This window comes from Paramormyrops kingsleyae, chromosome 25, assembly GCF_048594095.1.
Source record: "Paramormyrops kingsleyae isolate MSU_618 chromosome 25, PKINGS_0.4, whole genome shotgun sequence".
NCBI lineage: Eukaryota > Metazoa > Chordata > Actinopteri > Osteoglossiformes > Mormyridae > Paramormyrops > Paramormyrops kingsleyae.
In genome coordinates this window covers 15,394,710-15,401,173 of record NC_132821.1, presented here as the reverse complement: position 1 = coordinate 15,401,173, position 6,464 = coordinate 15,394,710, and positions in this window count along the sequence as shown.

Here is a 6,464-nt window from a genome sequence, read left to right as displayed (position 1 = left end):
TTCACAAATCCTAATTTTCTGTCCAACTGCACACTTCCAGGGCATGAGCTCTGAGACTTACATAGTATTCTGTACTCAGATGCAAATCTCGCCAGGCACATTCCTGCAAACACTTCTGTTTCTGGTCTGGCTTTATATCTATCAGTGATACTGTTCATCCAAATTCCTTGTTCATCCTCATTCTCACACTCAGCTTTCTTCCGTATGACGTTCAATGGAAGGCTCATTTTCACCACATTTTCTCCAGTTGGGATAAACTGCACCTTCCGTGATCCCTCTTTCAACCTCATGTTAGTCAGACGATAAACACTTTCTTGAGCTGAAACTTCACGATTGTGCAGGAAAACACTGCCAAGTTGCCGAAGAGCTTCTTTTGCATCAAGGTTACCTTGCTGGGTGGCCTCTTTCTGAGCATTTGCCAGTAGCAGTCCCATCTCTCTCTCAGCTTTGGAAATGTAGGAAATGATGTACACAATACATGAATATGCATCAACCACAAACTGAATGTCCATGTTTGCATTCCAACAGCGTAAAAGGTGTCTGTTATATTGGTTCACCCACACTTCACATGGTCTCCTCTTAAGAACAATGGTAGTTTTTTTTGTGATTCTTGAGTACGCAGCTTCAAATATTTCCTGACTGATACCAATTGTACTAAATAAGGAATCAACAGAGTCATAGTTGGCCTCAGGGTTTAGTACAGCATCCTTCACTTTTTTCATGATAGCGTCTGCTACTTCTTTTTTCAGGGGCTGTCCGTCTGTCTCACCATCTCCAACTTTGCATGATGACAGAAATGTTCTGTTGCTTGGAGGACGTGGGAAATTGAATCTACAAGTTTTCCCTTTTTTCTTGCATGTTTTTGAGTGCCTCTTACTATGTTGCTGTACACTACATACAATTTCATGCATTTCATCGTTACCCTCTGGCATTTCACATGTCACATAGTGATCAATGAAAGCTGATACTTCATCTTCATCATCTTTGCCAACCTTAGGTGCGTCTTCCACCCAAAACAAACAGTGAGTGTGAGGTGATCCCCGTTGCTGAAATTCTATTCTGTAGAAATAATCAACTATTTTGCCAATGGGTTGTGCTTCTGACATGATGACATCTTTCAGGAAGCAGTGGAATCGATAGTCAAACATTCTGGCAGCTGTCACAGGATTGTTTTTCAACAGTGCACACCTTTCTGACCAGTCGAGCTCAGCACTTGATGCATCTATGCCATCTTGTTTGAAGATTGCTGTCATCAGTTCTGTCCAGCGTAAATCAGCAGAAGAAAAGGAGCAAAACCATGTGGGAATACCAAGCTGTCTTACCATTGCAAACAAATCTTTCTGAACACTTTGCCAAAAAACAGGGGTGCCTCTGATTGGTCTTAGAAATTTATAACCTTCATCAAAATTGAACATCTTTTGTAGAGCCTCCTTATTTGTCAAAGTTTCTGATGTGACAGGACACTTATCCCGTGCATCATAGCCTTTTCTCACAGCAATTGACACATTTGACACAACCTGCTGAAGCTCAGACAAATACTGCCCATAAAATATATAGTCTAAGTTTTTTCCAAAACGTCCATCTGCATTAAGAATTCTTGTATTTAAATACCTACACAGTGTCAGTTTTTCCTTCTTTCTGTCATGAAAAGTACCTGTTCCTTTTGGGAAAAGGACTGGAAAACATTTAGCTTCATTTGACTCATCAGTTAGAAGCCTCACTGGATTGTTTCCTTCTGCAGGTGCCATCGACATGATTCCATCAAAGTGCTGATCCAAGATCTCTTGTGCTATGTCTACAGGTTGAAGACACGTATCCATATACATGCCATGTTGTTGTCTATCATGCAAAGTTTCATCCATTTCCTCATCATCTATGTTATTTTCATTATGCTCTTCATCTGCATGTGTGTCACTTACATAACCAGGTACTTCTTTAGTTTTCTGCAGGGGATTAATCCAGTCATTGTTGAACTCCACATTGCTGTAAAATTTGTTATTCTCTGTAAGATACACCAAAGCCTTCTTTATTTTTTCTGGATGCACAAATTCATATTTGTAATGCCCTTTGTAAGTTAACTTCCTCTTCAACTTTACACGAATCATAAGGTCATCATTGTCAACTCTCGGTAAAACTTCAGCTACATTTGGAACACTAGATGGGACACAAGTCACAGGACCATGAACACCATTTTGTCCACCTTTTGGCAAAGACACAATTCTCATAAAAGGAATATGCATAGAAATCAGATGCTGTTCCAGTGAATTTAGATGCTGTAACTCTACAGGGACAGGGTCTAAAGCTAGATTGTTTGCAACACTCTCTGCTGGAAGTTTCCCATCAAGAATCTTTCTGTGACACGTGTGGCAGATCCACAAGGAACCTCTAGAGCCAATAACACTGCTACAATCATCAGAACACATATCTATACATTTATGCAAGTATGTCTCAGTTATACACTGTGAAGCCACCAACGCAACTGCCTGTGATTTTCTGAAGTACTGATCTTTCTTGCACATCACAACTTGGTGTTTAAATAGCATTCGATGACACACTGAACAAATGTATTCTGGGCCTTTACTTATTTTCTGTCTAAACTGTTCAATCACATAGTTAATGTCTTTTCTGTTATCCTTCTCTTTAGTCCGTTTTTCAATATTTCTGCTTTTTACTGCAGTGGCATAACAGCTGTCTGTTTTGTATCTATTACTGCAACTTTGCTTCTGAGCTGATTGGTACACTGGATTAGAATGGTAGGCTTCAAATTTCTGTTTCTTCACAGCTTCTCTGTAACTCTCATTTGTGGCATACTTACTACCCAAAAAGTCTTTCACACGTTGCCTGTGTTCAATGTTAGTGGCATACTTCTGCACACTTGACTGCTTCACACGTTGCCTGTGTTCAATGTCAGTGGCATACTTCTGCACACTTGACTGCTTCACACATTGCCTGTGTTCAATGTCAGTGGCGTACTTCTCAACACTTGACTGCTTCACACATTGCCTATGTTGAATGTCCGTGGCATATTTCTTCACACTTGACTGCTTCACACATTGCCTGTGTTCTATGTCTGTGGCATACTTCTGCACACTTGACTGCTTCACATGTTGCCTATGTTCAATGTCCATAGCATATTTCTTGACACTTAACTGCTTCACATGTTGTCTATGTTCAGTGTCTGTGACGTACTTACTTACACTTGACTGTTGTACACATTCGCGGTACTCCATATCTGTAGCATACTTACTGATACCTGATTGTTTAACACGGTCTCGGTAGTCATCATCATCATGATAGCGCTTCATCTTTCTGGCAAGTTGTTGCTCCCTGTACACGTCACTTACATCATACCGTCTTTTTTCTATTTCCAGTTTCCGACGACTTGATGCCATTTCAGATGGTGTGTTAATTTCAGAGCATCGTGTGGCACAACATTCAGTATCACGCCCTTTCACACAAGTCACAACCTCATAATGTGACTCATAACAATGTTTCAGGTACATACCTCTCGGATCAGAACCAATACATGTGGAGTACTTTAACCATTTGTTATCGGAGTATGTGAAAATATGCACACCAAGCAGATCAGCGGCAGCTTGAATCTCTACCTCAGAAGCCCAAGTACCAACATATTTCATTCGGGATGCATCCACATACTCACTGGCAGAAGAGTAACCATCTCTAAGACAAGCAATATACTTAGATTCATTTCTTAGTATGTGAGCAACAATAGCACGTCTAATTTTCCTGTGTTCCTTCTCATTTCCAGTAATAGCAAAAGCCAGACATCTGAAAAAGCAGTTACCATCACCAGTAATAGGCACCGTTTTGCAAGGATCACCCATTGGAAACTCTGCAGCAATGTTTATATGACCATGATCAATGTACACCACACCAAGCTTACAGGAAAGGCTTCTTTGCTGCTGTGTTGTCAAAGGACTGAAGAAAAACTGCTCACCGCACAGCTCACTGATAAAAACTATATCACCTTCATTGCTCACATGGACATCAAGCTCATGTTCTGTATCATCTGTCACATTTGGCCTTACCACACCATATTGGGTCTCTGACATGCTGGTAGACTGGTTGAGACTGGTGACTGAGGAGTTACCATCTGGATGGTCTGACATGCTGGTAGGCTGGTTGAGACTGGTGACTGAGTAGTTACCATCTGGATGCTGCTGCAGAATGCTTCGACTGGTCACACTCACAGCTGTAATCTCAAACTGTTCCCCTGTTGCATCTAAAGACAGTCCTAGGGTATTCACATGGTCTAGCAAAGAATCTATGTTAGAGTGGTACACCAATATACTTCTGCCTGATGCGTCACTTGCTCCATCTCCTCGTCGGGAATGGGAGTCGATCACCACATACCATGACTCTTGCTTAATGATGGCACATGTATTTACTTTAAGAGTAAAAAGACACGCATCATACAGTGAGAATACTCTTCTTACCGCTTGATCAGCTGACATGAGAATGTTGCACATATCTCCATATTCACTCACACCAAACAAGCCAACAAACATGTCATCATGGTAGTTTATTTCAAATTTATCACCATTTAATGTGTACTCAGTTGGTAGATCTCTCACAAACAGATACCTAGAAGCATCTTGAATTCCCCCAGCATCTCTGATGGTAGTGTAGAGGTCATCTCCGTTCAGCAGTACTTGATCAATGTCTGTGACTGACCAGCTGAAAACGTTCTTTATCTTACACATTAGTATGGCAATCAAACTATTAGCAACACATTGCTTGTTACTGTTAACGCCAAATCGTGGGTGTCCTTGATGGAAGGAGCCTCTCACAATACGTGCCTGAGGAAAATGAGGAGATGCACAGATAGTTACACAGTTCATATGCTGCTGTTGAGCCAGGGTACTTTTTTGTTCAGACATTAGCAAGGGTTTTGCCAAGGGTTTTGCCAAGGGTTTTGCCAAGGGTTTTGCCAGACTTGTTGCCAGACTTGTTGCCAGACTTGTTGGAAAATGAGTTGGAAAATGAGTTGGAAAAGGAGTTGGCAAGGAATTAGATGGTTGCATGGATGGTAATATAGATGGTCGTATAGATGGTAATATACCTGCAGCCTTTCTTTTTTGAGGCGGCTGCAAAACCTCGTCATCAGTCAAAGCCTTGTCTTTATAAAGAGAAGGTATAAACAAATTGTCATCAGTCCTACAAATGGCACCCAGGGTGGGAACCTGGTGGTCATGGCTCGTCGGACAAGTCACAGTCAGGATCTTTTTGGTATTCCAGTAGGGGGGAAAAGAAATAACCCCGTCAGTCATAGCCATGACAGAGTCAGGCCGCAGCTGTGCGGCCTGCTCAGGTTGTTGGTCGTGGCTCGTCGGGAAAGTCACAGTCGTGATCTTTTTGGTATTCCGGTAGGGGGGAAAAGACATAACCCCGTCATCAGTCATAGCCACATCAAAACTATCAGCAGCTCGCCGCCGGTCCATCAGCCTCTTCTTCGCTGCTGCTGAACGCTTGGACGCCTTGGTGCGAGGCATCTGCAAATGAACATGGGGGGGGACACAACACAAGGCACACCTGCTTACCACCTTACTTTGCACTGACATCTCAATTATACGTCCTAATAGCTAGGGATGTACACTTGTAATTTAAAATCACAGGTTCAAATCCCCAACAAGCAAGGTACCACTGAGTTACCCTCAGCAAAGTACCACCTCAAACAACTGCTCGAATGATGCATCTGTCAAGTTGTTCCTCCTTGGATAGAACTTCATAGCGTCTTCTCTTCTGCCAGTTTCAAACAGTGTTCCATACGGGTTACATGTAGAAGACATTTTATGGTTGTGCAGTGTGTGTGGTGACTCAGTAATTATCAGTTATCACAAAACTAATTTTGATTGATATGTATTAAAACAATTACAATGCTGTTCTTCTGTGAGAACGACATACACTAACACAACTCAGCTACTTAGAATCAGTGATGCAGCTAAATTAATATTGAAGTGTATGGACAGTGAACCACAATTTACACACTAAACATTTTATGAACTGCTTTAACGATGCATCTGTCAAGTTGTTCCTCCTTGGATGGAACTTCATAGCGTCTTCTCTTCTGCCAGTTCCCAACAGTGTTCCATATGGGTTACATGTAGAAGACATTTTATGGTTGTGCAGTGTGTGGTGACTCAGTAATTATCAGTTATCACAAAACTAAGTATAATTGATATGCATTACTTAAAGCAATTACAATGCTGTTTTTCTGTGAGAACTATGTACACTGACACATCTCAGCTACTTAGAAACAGTGATGCAGCTAAATCAATATTGAAGTGTCTGGACAGTAAACCACAATTTACACACTAAACATTTTATGAAGCATTACAATCCTTATGCTACAAACAATCTCTCACATGACTTTCATTGTTAAAATAACACACTTACCTGTGAAGTCACACTGCAAAACAATATTACACAAGCTTCACCTCAAC